Source organism: Balaenoptera acutorostrata, chromosome 2, assembly GCF_949987535.1.
Source record: "Balaenoptera acutorostrata chromosome 2, mBalAcu1.1, whole genome shotgun sequence".
Classification (NCBI taxonomy): Eukaryota; Metazoa; Chordata; class Mammalia; order Artiodactyla; family Balaenopteridae; genus Balaenoptera; species Balaenoptera acutorostrata.
The window spans coordinates 140,908,286-140,924,264 of record NC_080065.1 but is presented as its reverse complement, the minus strand read 5'-3'; the positions used below and the strand labels follow the sequence as shown (position 1 = coordinate 140,924,264).

At 38.7% G+C, this 15,979-nt stretch overlaps 1 protein-coding gene across 1 annotated transcript in view; it reads right to left on the bottom strand.

Moving 5' to 3' along the window:
* SGCD (sarcoglycan delta) overlaps positions 1-4,549 on the bottom strand; it is a 413,743-nt gene extending 409,194 nt beyond the window's left edge. Inside the window, exon 1 of the mRNA XM_028165988.2 lies at positions 4,239-4,549. The gene's annotated coding sequence lies outside the window, so the exon portion shown is untranslated. The remainder of the gene's footprint in view (positions 1-4,238) is intronic.
* Between the last annotated feature and the right edge of the window lie 11,430 nt (positions 4,550-15,979).

Genomic DNA, 15,979 nt, shown 5'->3' with positions numbered 1-15,979 from the left:
GGGGAGTTTTTAAAAATAGAGGGATTCCCCAACTCTAATCTCAGAAATTCTGATTCAGGAGGTTTTTGAGACACCATGGAACCAGGTGATTTCTGAGGGACCTTCTAATACTAAGACTTTATTATGTTACTTTCTCTAGCATGGCTTCCAGAGTATCACTCAGCTCTCATTATTAAGCCAACACACATAACAAGTAGTCCACTCCAGACTCAGAGCCAAGGAACAAGAAGCACTGCCACTGTCCCTGAACGCCTGTGTTCTCTAGGCAGGTGACACATCTTTTCTAGTCTCAGTGTTCACTTCTTTAAAATAGAAGCAATGGACTCTTAGAACAGTGCTAGAACTCTTGATCTGGATCTGTGGGCTCCTATTCCATACCCAGAGGACCTCCACCCATCCTGGTAATGAAACTGCATGGGGCCAGTAGGCACATGACCCAGTTCTGGGTGTGGATTCTGAGAAGTGAGGGGAAGTTTATGTGGGAGGGTGTCCCTTCCTGATTAAAGGGGCAAAGGCTCATGAGGAGAAGTATTTTTCCCCTTCGTGTCCTGCCACCTTTGTCCTGACTTGAACATGACACGTGGAGATGAACAAATGGACAGTGGAGCAGGAAGGAAACTGTGGTCTTTAGGGACATTGCTCAGCTGCCACAGCAGTCCTGGACTGTCCAGGTGTAGTCTACCTCTATACGCACAAAAGGTAAGGCTTTATATTTTCCGACTCTATGAGCAGGGTTTCTATTACTTGCAGCCAAATGCTATCTTTACTGATACAGCATTAAAACTCTCTTTTCAAATGAAATCTCTTGCAAAATCCCAATATATGAAACAAATAAAAGTGGCTGTGCTATTTAGAAAAATGGATGGAGTGTTTCCAGAGCCATTCCTTCCTCTTTCCTGCAGAGGTTCTTCCATGGAACCAGAACTGGCCAAAATCGGTACCTCTTAAGGTAGAGTCTCCAAGGCACCAGGGATTCTCAGATTTTCTCAGGACTCTGAGAGTTCTCTGCCAAATTTGTTCTTGTGCTTTTCTTTCTCTTTTCTTTTGATGTACTTATTTTATTTACCCAAATTTTGTCCTAGGAAACGCAGATCCAATTCATGACCTATGGCTACTACCATGCAGTTCTGGTGTCTGCATTTGTATTCAGCGTACAATCATGTTGGTGATAAGTGATTTGATTCTAATTGTCATGAATAGAAAAAGGAGCAGAGTGTAATATAATACAAAATGAAACATTCCTTCAAGGTGCAGATCAAAGGACCTCGTGGCATGCAAATGAAGGTACATTTGAAGAGAAAAAAAGTCATGGAAGAATCAAGTCTATATCCAGGATATAAGAGTATGAGTGTCTAGAATCAAAATAATCTCCAGAGAACTGTCAGCCCCATGTTCATGGTGAGGCCTTATTAAATTCCAGTAAAGCATCCTCTACCTAAAATAACAATGTTGATAACCTGAATACTATTACTTTACTTTGTATTTAATTCATAAAGTTATTTTAGTCTTATAGATGCTAAAGAATGATTAAAATAGAGAGGTGATTACCTAGGTGGGTACTTTTGGTTTGTACATATTTAAATAGCAGTATAATAAAAGCAGTTAAATCAACAATGGGGGCATGGATCTTTTCCCTCACCCTGTTAAAAGGAGTCTTTATATTACCCAACTCAAGAAATTCTAGACTACAGGATGGCCCTAATCCCTTCCAGATGGTCAAATCCATAATTCCATGAACGTCCTCACCTTATGAAACTAATATTAAATACTTTCACCAACAATGAGGTACGTGCCCCTGGAGGTTTTTAAAAATTAAAAAAAAGAAACAAAATTAAATAAATTCATGCCTTAAAATAAAGCATATGTATCATTCTATATTCCTTTTCAAAAGTTTGTCTTAACGATGAAGTGTATGCCGGTAGGGCTTAGAACAAGCTATGCTCACTGCCATCCCTCCCCCATCTCCACCTGGTCCCTTCACTCATCACTCCCAGCAGAAATATCTCTGGATGGAACAAATATGGGTTAAAAATAAGGCCTTAGGAGCCTGCTCCCTCCTCACTTAGGAAATCTGAACCCTTGGGCGATGCCATTCTTACAAAATGTGCTTTCTGATTGCTTCCAGAAGGCACAGTGGGGCAGACTGACCGTGGGGTCTTCTATTGTGAAGAGGGTAAAACAATTCTCCTCACTGAGGCCATGGTTTAGCCACACACTTCAAGGTGAACCAATCAGTGCCCGCTGGGCTTTGCTATTCTAGTATGTATGTTTCATTCCTGTGCACAGATCTCCCTCTGCCCCTGCTGCCCAGTTTGTGGTGTGGCCACTCCTCCCTCCCTGTAGCCTGTACCTCTGCCCTGGATTTCTTCTTCTCTACCCTCCGACACCCCTCTTTTGTTTTCCTTTTCAAATGTCCAGGGAACTTGATTTTCCCCTCCTATACTTCTAAAAGAGGGAAACCGTAGAGTTTCTTCCAAGTTTCAGGCAATGCTGTTCGTACCCCTGCAACCTGACGTTGCTATTTCACGCCTGCTCTGCTCAAGGCTCAATGCACACTAAATTTAGAGGAGTATGAAATTAGAGCTCACAGTCTCCTTTTTCACTGGCAGTGTGTTTGGCTGTGGTTCACGTTGTTTCCTAATCTCTTGGCATCTTGCTCACTCCATAGGCAACCCAAGTGTAGTCACTGTCTGTCCTATCTTACCCCACGTCCAACAGTTCCCAAACCCTCTTCATCCCAACCCAACCCAAAGATGACATTCATGAAGAAAACATTTGTGTGCCATCTCTCAGAATAAGAATTCCTGCTGTCAGTCACTTACTTCCTAATTCCCTCCTCCACGTGCAAAACTGTGGAGAAAAGAAAATTGCTGACTGAGAGGGCTGACTTGCCACCAACAAAACACAATGCCTGCGCACTTATCCTAGGTCTTACGCAGACAAAGATATGAAAAAGTCCAACCCCCCCCCCCACTCTTTATTCACCCATTAATCTAACTCTCTACTATCAGCTACTTGTTGAGAGATTTTAGAACCAAAGTAAATGCACACCTATTTTATTGATGTCCACCCTAAGAGGTCTAGCCACTCTTCTGCTATTCAAGAAGTAGCCAAGAACTCATTCATTCATCTGTTTCCCCAGCCAGACTCTTGGCCAAGCCCCCTTTAGAAAACACCTTTGCTGTCGCTGATGGTTCTGCCAGTAATCACAAAGCTGTAGTGAGATTGAGTCCAGCTCTTTCAGAACTGAACCGTGTTCTTAAGTGCAATTATATTATGCTATGTATTTTCTAAATGTTAAGTATAGAATAAGATATAGCTTTCAGGGGAGGGGTAAAAATCTGTATTGCATTATAGTTGATATGCATTAAAAAGAATTATCCAAAATTTGATTTTTTTAAAAAAAAATCACTCTTTTCAGTAAGGTGTAAAATAAAATCAATTGATCAATGAAATAAAATTCACATTATTATATGTCTGTCTTTTAACAATGATTTTGAATAAATTACTGTTTTCTGTGACTCTTTAGTTGTCTACACTCCATAAAACACAGAAGTATTTTTTTTTGAGGGAAGAACTGCCAGTTACTTCTGCAATTCAGAAAAAATTGAAAATTATTCTAGAAACAGAATTACAAATGTTGATCCAGCATATTTCTAGGCAAATATATCACTGAGCTCCTTAATGACAGTCAAAATCCCACATAATAATAAAAGATGCCAGGAACTCATATACACATATCTGTTCCTACACTCTGAAAGTGTGATCCAAAATAGAAACTTCAAACGCTGATTTCCTCTAAAATGAGAGCCATTTTCTGCTAAAAATGCCCCTCTCCAAATTCTCATGAAGCAAAGAACACAGTTTCATCTAAAATTATATTTCCTGCCAACGAAGTGTCCTTCCCCACAGAAAAGTTACAGACTGTTGGAGCAGGGTGACAATACAAGAGTTCACATACTTTTCTTTTTCACAATCGTGTTGCCAGCTCAACCCTAACTTTCCAAAACGCCCTGCTGAAAATCACCTCTTGACGGGGGCTGAGGGAAGAAAAGAGTACAACCCCACACCAAATGTTGAAGTGATGGAGTTCTAACTTGTTCATACACATACACACAACCTCCCCACGCCCCACCCCCCCCCCCCCCCACACAAACACACAGAGTACTTGCAAACAAACAGCAGGCTTAGAAAGTGAAGAGAAAGCCTGGAAATGCAAGAACCGAGCCGTTCCCTACCTCTCCTCTGCTTCACAAAGCGGCTGATGAGAATCCCCTACGATCCAGGCGTGTGTGGAGAGCCTGGAAGGGGGCGGCCGCTCGGCCGGCCTGCAGAGGGTGAGCAGGCCCAGCCTGTGTTCAGAAGCTGCCCCAGTCAGATTTTCCAACTGCAGAATCGCAGCCAAGTCCCTGCCCATGCCTGAAGAATTTCCTGAACAGCATTCCCGTTCTTTTTCTGACTGCTTTGAAACCGTACTCTGCCTGTACTTCAATACGCCTTTGTCAGGCCAACTCCCACCTACTGGGCTGTCTTCAGCTCTCAATGGGAAACACGTGTGTCAAACACAGACTCGCTCCCCTGCCCCAGCGCCTATGGGGGCTGCTGGGCTCACACTCACAACCACAAAGGCAACGGCTTCTAGAACTAGTACTGATTTCTCACTCTCCACGCGGCCTCTGCACTGTGGTGCTAGATGCTGGAGCTGAGTCTCCTTCTCCGGCTCCACACCGCCCTTTTTCAACTTTCTCCTTCTGCGCACAGGCCCCAGCTGACCCCTGTTAGCCCCCTCACCCCAGCCCAACTCTTGCCAGTCCTGATAACGAGCCTATTACAGCTGAGAGATGGGAATTCTCATTTGATCCTCCTGCCTGCCGGTGCCTCTGTCTTTGCTCAAAGGTTCAATTGCTGGAGGGGGAACAATATTTTTAGCATTTCCAGATTGGTTCAGTACTTCTGAGTTGTCCCCTCAACCTGATGTGTGCATCTCTTACTGCTGCCACTAAAAATAATGCAATTATTTTTTCAGGCACTTTTGTGGCTCTCCGCTCTCTAACCGCGCTGGTCCCCAAATGTAACATTTTGCAGGCTGTTGCAATGTGTGTTGTGGTTACAGGAAACAGAAAGGAGAAAAGAAGGTACCTTTAATCAGAATGTGTCCTAATTCTCTGCACCTGTGATTATTTCTGGACGACCCTCCATCAAGATGTCCCGTGTACATTTCTGCTGGATCGTGTAGTCTACCTTTGAGATTTCCTCTTTCCATAAAACGCGGAGGAAATTTCTAAAGATACAAAGAGGACACCCCTCTTCTCCTACACTGAAAACCCCCTCTCTAAAGAGCCAAAGCTAAGTTGTCAAGGTAACATTGTAGAAAACGATGATTTAAAGAGAAAGCCTCATTTATTTTGAGTTTTATTCTTTTCTGTTTGGGGGGTATTAATATTTTACTTCCAAAATCATATCCCGCTAGCAACTTATTTTAAAGAACTGGCTTGCCAGATTTGAAAAGTACTGTGTGTTCCTGAGGGACTGCTGTAAATAATAGATTTGGTAGGATCCGGAGTTTAGCATCAAACTGCAATGGGTACTTTCAGGAGGATTCAATTTTTGCCTTGGGAAGCAGTGTGTCTATCTGTCTGTGGGGAAGGGAGCATGGGCACCTCTAAGGTCAGGACACAGTTATAGAATCAAAGAACTTTAGAGGAGGAGGGAACCCCAGAGACCATCCAATCCAAATTGTTTCAACCCTTCATTTTACACAGGGAAATGGAGGTCCACACAGATGAGATGACTTGTTCAGAGGTGCAAAGACTCTTAATGTTAGAACTGATGCTAGAAAGCAGGATTTGGGTGAATTTTCCATGTGCTTTCTCTTTCCCAGCATCATTTGGGAAAGGCCATATCATCTAACCTGCACAAGAGAAGGCTTATAATCAGATGGCCTGGGTCTAATCTTAGCTCTGTCTCTTACTGGCTGTGAATTCTGATTAGTTCGCTTGACCTCTCTGGACCTCAGTTTCCTCATCTGTAAAATGGGGGTAATAACAGAATCCACCTCACAGAATTTGGTGAGATAATCCATGCAAACTGCTTATTACAGTGCCTATAAATAAATTTTGGTTTACTTTTCCTTTTATTGAATCGAGCAAAAACCAGACCCTTTCTCTCACCAAAAAGCAAAACTCTACTCTCACATCTAGTTTGAGTTCCTAGAATCAACTATCTGATTGGCTAATTAAGTTTTCTGCCAAGTTACCTTTACACAATAGGGGCCTACCCCCTTAAACATAGACAGGTGTCCTAATTCTTTATTGGAACATTAGCCAACCACACAGCTATTTTTCATTTATTCACTACACCTAACACTGAAGTCTTTCCTCAAGATTAACTCACCAGCAAGGTAAACAGTCAGACCAAATCTGCAGTCAGTTACATGAGGCTGAACAAAGTGCCATTTGCAGAGAACTGGAGCTTCTGCCAAACCTTAAGAGCTCAAGATTACCATTCTAAAAATAGAAGACCATTAACAATTGCAATTCCCATGTTTGGCAACTGCAATGTCCTAAATTAACAGCAACAACTACAAAATAAAAATCCTGTAGGTCAAGGAAGAAGTCTTACTGAGGAAACAGTGGCTACAAATTCTAAAGAATCAGATTTCTGTCTGGGTTTCCAGAGCCTTCGTTTCAGAGGCAATCATAGCAAGTGGTTAATGAACCACACACTACTTATTAATCATGTCGGGGTGCTCAGCTTCTTTGGGGAAAACAAAGAGGAGGGGTAGTTCTTAATTTTAAGTGGTTTATAAATGCTTTGGTAAACAAAAAAAACAACAGCAAAACAAAACAAAACAAAACCCCAAACGTAAAACAACTGGAAAAACAAGGTCAGATTTTATATAAAGGCAGAAAAATGGTGATGTAATCCAAAGGACACTGCTTTGATGTCTCTCCAAAAACTAGCTACATGGCTTATTTCAGCGTGGATATCTGAAGAGGGATACCGCCGCATGAGACTCAATTCATTACTACTAGCTGGAAAATCCTAAAAAGTTACTTACATCTTCTAATGTTAAGAAAAATTATCCAAAACTTGAAAAGCAGACCAAAAGGTAGTCACATTCTGTCAAAGTCATGTGTGGTAATTGTTTAACATGCTCTCTCAAGAATTATTTAAGGGAAATGTGGTTTGTTTGATTCACTGTTGACAACTGAATAAAGATCCCAAATATAGTAAAGTTACAAGTTACCTTGGAGAGTTTTGCCTGTTAAAGATACACAGTATTTCTCAGGATTGACATATACACACTACTATATTTAAAAGAGATAACCAACAAGGACCTACTGTATAGCACAGGGAACTCTGCTCAATATTCTGTAATAACCTAAGTGGAAAAAGAATTTGAAAAAGAATATATATATATATATATATATATATACACACACACACACACATATGTATAAGTGAATCACTTTGCTGTACATCTGAAACTAACACAACACTGTAATCAGTTATACTCCAATATAAAATAAAAATTTAAGAAAAAAGAAAAAATAAATCATTGATAAAGTGCTGAAAAAATAAAATATAATCACAAATGTTATAGTTTATTGCTCTATAGGACATTCACTGGTTTTGTATCTAGTCTAGCAATCTTGTGTTAACATTCTTTATTAATGTACCTATGAACAAGGAGCTCTTTATTTATTTATTTGATTTTGGCTGCGTTGGGTCCCCGTTTCTGTGCGAGGGCTCCCTCCAGTTGCGGCAAGTGGGGGCCACTCTTCATCGCGGTGCGCGGGCCTCTCACTATCGCGGCCCCTCTTGTTGCGGAGCACAGGCTCCAGACGCGCAGGCTCAGTAGTTGTGGCTCACGGGCCCAGTTGCTCCGCGGCATGTGGGATCCTCCCAGACCAGGGCTCGAACCCGTGTCCCCTGCATTGGCAGGCGGATTCTCAACCACTGCGCCACCAGGGAAGCCCAGGAGCTCTTTAAATGGTCTCAGAATCAGTCTTACGATTATACTGATTCCCTCATAGTTAATGAGTCAAATAAAATCTTCGACATACTTTCATTTTATATTGATATCTGTAGGACCCATGTACTTAAAAAGTTACAGCTTGACACTGTTTCACTTTCTTCCTCTGTATAATGAGTATTATCAGTCTTATCTGAGACAACACACAATCAACCACTCAGCAAAGTGTATGGCACACCGTAAGTGCTCAGACTATATCGGTACTGCTGTTATTTAATACTATCTATTTGGTTTTCAGTTTTGTAAAGGACTCTAGACTACACTAGATCACTAGACTGGCCTCCTTCCTCCTATACCTTTTAATCCTCGCCATTAGATTCTGAATCCTCTCTACAATGGCCACTCTGGCTGGAATTCTTTTATAGATGTTGATCTCTCTGCTTTTCAGAAATTTCTACTTCTAATGTTCTAAAACTAATAACTGAGGTATATCTCCCTGTAGCACATTCAGATGCTACAGCTGCTGATCCTAAAGGTCAGTTAGAAATTCTGATCATAAGGATTGCATGAAAGAGAAAACTTCATTCTAAAGTAGCATATAAACTCCACAGAGACATGGTTCTTTGTCTGCATCATCTCCTGCCTTTTTGCCAATATCTAGGATGAGTAAGTACTTGGCCCTCATATTTAAGCTTTGAATAAATAAAACCTTTTGACTTATTTGAAAACAGGGACGCTTAATCATCCTTTTTTAAAGAGTTATTTTGATTACAATTTAAACACATCCATTACTTTAGGAGATGGATCCAAAAAAATATTGCTGCAACTTATGTCAAAGAGTGTTCTGCCTTTATTTTCCTCTAGCAGTTTTTTTAGTGTCCAGTCTTACATTTAGGTCTTTAATCCATTTTGAGTTTAATTTTGTGTATTGTGTTAGACAATGTTCTAATATCATTCTTTTACATGTAACTGTCCAGTTTTCCCAGTACCACTTATTGAAGAGACTGTCTTTTCTCCACTGTATGTTCTTGCATCCTTTGTCATAGAATAATTGGCCATAAGTGTGTGGGTTTATTTCTGGGCTTTCTATCCTGTTCCATTGATCTATAATGCCTCTTTTTGTGCCAGTACCATACTGTTTTGATGACTATAGCTTTGTAATATACTCTGAAGTCAGGGAGCCTGATTCCTCCAGATCTGTTCTTCTCTCTCAAGATCACTTAGGCTATTTGGGGATTTTTGTGTTTCCATATAACTTTTAAAATTATTTGTTCTAGTTCTATGAAAAATGCCATTGGTATTTTAATGGGGATTGCATTGAATCTGTAGATTGCCTTGGGTAGTATGGTCATTTTAACAATATTGATTCTTCCAATCCAAGGACATGGTACATCTTTCCATCTGTTTGTGTCATCTTCAATTTCTTTCATTAGTGTCTTACAGTTTTCAGAGTACAGGTCTTTTGCCTCCTTGGGTAGGTTTATTCTTAGGTATTTTATTCTTTTTGATGTGATGGTAAATGGGATTGTTTCCTTAATTTCTAGTTCTTACGGTTCATTGTTAGTGTTTAGAAATGCAACAGATTCCTGTATATTAATTTTGTATCCTGCAACTTATTTGAAAAGCTTTTGCAGAGCAAAGGAAACCATCAACAAAATGAAAAGATAACCTACTGAATGGGAGAAAATATTTGCAAATGATATGACTAATAAGGGATTAATATCCAACATATATGAACAGCTCATACAACTCAATAACAAAAAACCCCAACAACCGACTTTTAAAAAGGGCAGAAGAACTGAATAGACATTTTTCCAAAGAATACATACAGATGACCAACAGGCACATGAAGAGATTCTCAACATCACTAATTATCAGAGAAATGCAAATCAAAACTACAATGAGATATCACTTCACACCTGTCACAATGGTTATCATCAAAAAAACCCAAAAAGCAAATAACAAATGTTGGCAAGGATGTGGAGAAAAGGGAACCCTTGTACACTGTTGGTGGAAATGCAAATTGGTGTGCCCACTGTGGAAAACAGTATGGAGGTTTCTCAAAAAACTAAAAATAGAACTACCATATGAACCAGCAATTCCACTCCTGGGTATATAAACAAAAAAACCAAAAACACTAATTTGAAAAGATACATGCACTCCAATGTTCATAGCAACATTATTTAAAATTGCAAAGATATGAAAGCAACCTAAACGTCCACCAACAGATGAATGGATGAAGAAGATGTGATATATAGATACACACACACAAAATTGACCACTACTCAGCCATAAAAAGGAACAAAATTTTGCCATTTGCACCAACATGGGTGGACTTGGAGGAGGGCATTATGCTTTGTGAAATAAGTCAGACAGAGAAAGACAAATATTGTATGATATAATTTATATGTAGAATCTAAAAAATACAACAAGCTAGTGAATATAACAAAAAAGAAACCGACCCACAGATACAGAGAACTAATGGTTACTAGTTGGGGGGAGGAGCAATATAGGGGTGGGGGAATCGGGAGGCACAAAATATTGGGTGTACAATAGGCTGAAGGATGTATTGTACAACGTGGGGAACACAGACAATATTTTGTAATAACTGTAAATGGAAAGTGACTTTGAAAAATTGTATAAAAATTTTAAAAATTAATATTTTTCCAAAAAATTTAAAAAAAGAAAAAAACCCACATCTGGTACCAGTGGATCATTTGTCCTCATTATAGTTTAGATTCCTTGTAACATCTGGTTTGGTTTCTTCTAGGAATGGTTCAGTTTGGCTAATTTCTTCTTAAAATTTGGTGCTGAGAGGTGAACAAACTTTGCAGATGTGCTAATTTGGGCGCAGGGGAACAACTCTGTCTCACATTTAGGAAGAACACTTCTATTAATGCGATTCATGATAATATTAGGTTTGGCCACAGTCACTGTGAGTCACACTGAGAAGCCAGTTTCAAATGCCTCTCTAGCATAGGTACTCTTATTAAGCTACATCTCCTATATGGTTTATTTACATATGTAATTCTCCAGTCTAGATTTATGTAAGCATCATCTGAAGGGAGCTTTTAAAATAACCAGAGCTAGGAGCCCACCCTAGAGATTTTGATTCTATTGAAATGGGATAGGCGTAATGGTAATTTTGTTTTCAGCTCCACCCACCCCCAACCAAAATGATTCTAACATGAGCCAGACTTAAGAATCACTAAGTTACAGTGATAGCTTAACTTTTAAAACATAAATCTAATTGTGTCACTCTGTGCGCTCAAATCCTTAGATGGCTTACCATTGCTTGAAAGGGAAAGGCAGCCACCATCACTAAGACTTGAAAGGCCTGGCTTGATCTGGTCCCTCGTCTACCTCTTCAGTCTCATCTGCTGCCAGTCTCCCTTCTTCCAGCACTTCAAAGAAATCATGTATCTTTTCACTTGAGAATCTACAAAAAAGCTACTCTCTCCTGAAAATACATTGCTTTTTCCTGGATGCTACCTCCACTCTTATGTTTTCTTCTACTTAACTCCTATTCAACCTTCAAATCCATACTCTGTTATCACTTTTTCTAGGATTCAGGTGTCTGAACCCCAGAACCAACAATCCCCTGTTATATATACCCCCAAACTAGCACTCATGATAGATTTGATTATATATTTATTTGTATTTTTATTTGATTCATGTTAATCTTTCCTGATAGAAAATGAATATTCTCCATGAGGCCTGAAACTAGGTTTGCTTGCTCACTACTGTATCCTAGTTCCTTGCACCATGCCTAGCTTGTAGGAAGTATACAAAAGATATTTTTAAGTAAGTGAATGCAGTTTTTCTTTTTTTAATTCAAGTGCAGGAACATTCATATAACACCGTTTGTTTTAAAAACAATCTTGGGTTTTCAAACTTAATTTAATCCTTCTGACATGTTAAAATAATGTATTGTACTCAGAATACTGAGTTCTCCTATAAGATGTAAATATTTTCAGAAACTAGTAAGCCATTCACATGTTTATCTAAAAGACTATGAGAAATTACCAAGTCAGGTGCCTGGCAAAGCCTGTAAGGCCTGAGGTACAAGGTAGTGTTACCAAGTCCAAGCTTGTACTGCTAACTACATGATGGGCCAAAATATCGAGAGATGAGGTGTTGGGGCAAGGAACATTGACTTTATTCAGAAAACCAGCAGACCAAGAAGATGGCGGACTAGTGTCCCAAAGAACCATCTTACCCAAAGTAGAGTCCAAACTTGTTTTGTACTAAAAGGGAAGGGGGTGTGGCAGGTTGTTACAAACTTTTGGTGCCAGAATTCTTTGTTCTTGCTGCTGTTCTCTTAGGTCTGGTCAAAATATTCCTCTAAACCTCCAACAAGACAAAGGTTGTTCTCTGTTCTGAAACTTTCTGTCTCTACAGTAATGGAAAAAATGTTATACCTTTAAAGGGCAGAGCCTTGAGAACGGGCTACCATGTACGTTCTAGGCTGTAGGCAACATTCTTCTACAAAAGGGCAGAGCCAGCATGACTAAGCACAGGCGACAGGGCACAGGGTTAGAGCTAAATAAATAGATCCAATATGGAGTCAGGTTTGTTCTTCTCTGTTACAGTAGGATGCTAATGATTATTGAGTACAGGATTTGCTGTGCTGGTCACTTGAGAGGGCAGGCTGAGTGGAGATGTAGTCATATATACAGAGGCACAAAGTAGTTATGGCACAAGCCTAAAGAGACACATTCGTCAGGACCCCTTTGGTTACAGCAGTCAGAACTCATTCAAATCAGCCTAAAGAAAAAATAGTGGAGGTTCCTAAATCATATTACTCTAACCCCAAGTGGATCTTATGGTGGTATGGAATGTAGCAGTTAAAATATAATCAAGGCTCTATCTCCTTCTTGTCCAGGCTTCATTCTCAGTTTTTCTCTCTCCATTGGATAGTAAGCTGTCCACAGGTGGTCCCAAGCTCACTTTCACAGGGAAAATAAAAGATCTTTTCCAGAAATGATGGTAGGTATTCCAGCTTGAGCCACATGTTTATCCCTGAACAAATTCCTATGACCAGGGGTACGAGACCCTCCTGTGGGCTGTATCTGGCTCATAGGACAACACTGGCAACTAAAGGGAAGGAATCAACTCCATCTCCACCACATGAACTGAGTAGGCTAGTTAAGGAATTGAGAAAAAGTAGGCAAACAAAAGTTCAGTGTAAACTATGGATGATAGGGCACTCAAGATATATTCATAATCTTGCCAAAAGAAGATTCTTTAAGAAATATTAAGAAGCAATATTTCACCAAAGGATAGAAAAAGTATTTGCTATATACAAGCCCAAACCAGCTGAATTAAACTAATGGCAGACAATTAGAACAGTAACATTATGCCAAACTTTCATTTAAGGGTTCATTTCACAAATCATACCTGATGGGAAATGACACTCACCCTGCTTTGGCTCTTCAAAACAGAGAGAGCAAATCCAATCCTGCTTTTCAATGGCCAAGGGCAAAATTATCTGGTTGACTTTGAAGAGACTTTTTTTTTTTTTTTGGAGGGAATCTGGACCAGGAAGTTTGGCTCAGGGACAAATCAATGACCCACAGATTTCAGAAATCTCCATTCGCCAGACACAATGTCTAAGCTGAAGTCATTTTCTGTTTTGGAAATTCAAATATATGCATAGTACACAGTGAAGGATTCTCAAGCTAAGTCATTACTTTGAGGAGGAATTGACACATTTGATAATTTAATGTGACTAGTAATGAAACACATTGCAAATATATCTTTTCTAAAGAAATTAATTGAACAGTGCAAAGCAAATACTGGTATAGATGGCTCCAGGCATTCTTTCCTTTAAGCACAAAACATTGATCAAGTCTTCCAAAATTTCATTCTGGTTCACAATTTGTCACTGTATTACAGCTTGCTGAAAGTAAAACTCTTGAAATACCACATGTTTATTGGGAAATAAAATTTATTGATCAATAAAAAGGGGCCAGATTCCATGATAGGCACTCCATGATAGGCAGAAATAAATAAAACCTGTACTTGAAAAAACGATAGCATCACTCATCTTTATTTTTACAATCACATCAGTGTTCAATGATACAAAATACAACAGTTGGATTCAGGAATCCCAAGCTAATTAGAAGCCCTCTGAACAAGTAATGTTGCTTTAAATGAAAGGCCAAGTCTCAAAATTCAACACTAAAACCTGACAAATGTACACCAAAAAAATTAAAAGCTGCCAAGGAAAGAAAATATATTTCAAATCATTTGTTCTTTAAAAGGAGTTCATTTATACATGTGACAGAGACATAGTTGAGCAAATCCACAACTACCATGGTGTATGGCATATAATAGATGCTTAATAAATGTTTAACATAATGAACATTGCTAGTAATAAGAAATATTCCATCATTGCCAGACAAACAGAAGCTGAGGAAGTTTATCACCACTAGGCCTGCCTTATAAGAAATAATAAATGGAGTTTTTCAAGTTGAAATGAAAGGATGCTAAGTAACAACATGAAAAATAAAAGTATAAAAATCACTTTTTATATTCTGAATAGAGTATTCAGAATACTCTAACACTGTAATTGTAGTACATAAATCCCTTTTAACTCTAGTTTCAAAGTTAAAAGACAAATGTATTAAAAATAACTACAACTACTATAATTTGTTAATGGATAAACAATATTGAAAAATGTAAAGTGTGATATCAAAAGAATGAAATGGGGGAGGGAGAAGTAGAGTGATTTTGTATGCAATTAAAGTTAAGTAGTTATCAGCTTAAAATAGACCGTTATAACTATAAGATGTTTTGTGTAAGCTTCATGGTAACCACAAAATGAAAGACCCTAAAGACACATAGGCTGAAAGTGAAGGGATGGTAAAAGATAGTCCATGCAAATGGTAACCAAAAGACAGTTGAAGCAACTATACTCATATCAGACAAAATGGACTTTCAGTCACAATCTATCACGGGAGACAAAAAAGTCATTGTAAATGATAAAGAGGTCTATTTATCAACAGGATATAACAATTGTAAATATACATGCACTCAACACTGGAGCACCTAAATACATAAAGCTAGTATTAACAGAACTAAAGGGAGAAATAGGCAGCAATACAGTAATAGTAGGGGGCTTCAATACCTCACTTTCAACAATGGATATATCATCCAGACAAAAAGATTAATAAGGAAACAGCAGTTTTGAAAAACATTATAGACCAAATGGCCCTAACACACATACACAGAACATTCCATATAACAGCAGCAGAACACATGTTCTTCTCAGGTGTACATAGAACAATCCCCAGGATAGGTCATATGTTGGGCGACAAAACACGTTTTAGCAAGTTTAAGAAGACTGAAATCATATCAGGTATCTCTTCTGAGCACAATGTTATGAAACTAAAAATCAATGACACAAGAAAAGCTGAAAAATTCACAAATATGTGGAAATTAAACAACACACTCTTGAACAACAAATGGGTCAAGAAAGGAAACAAAAGGGGAACCAAAAAGCATCTTGAGACAAACAACAATGAAACACAACACACTAAAACTTATGGAAGGCAGCAAAGCAGTTCTAAGAGGAAAGTTTATAGTGATAAATGTCTACATCAGGGGAAAAAAATCTCAAGTAAACAACCTAACTTTATACTTGAGTTACTAGAAAAAGAAGAACAAACTAAGCCCAAAGCAGAAGAAGGGAAATAATGAAGATTAGAAAAGAAATAAATAGAGAGCAGAAAGACAACAGAAAAGAACAACAAAACTGAGAGCTGTTTTTTCTTGAAAAGATAAAACTGACAAACCTTTTGCTAGACTAACAAAGAAAAAAACAGAGGGGACACAAATAAATAAAATTATAAATCAAAGAGGAGACATTACAACTGATACCACAGATATACAAAGGATCATAAGAGACCACTATGAATAATTATATGCCAACAAATTGGACAACCTAGAAGAGAGAAATAATTCCTAGAAACATAAAATCTACCAAGACTGAATCAC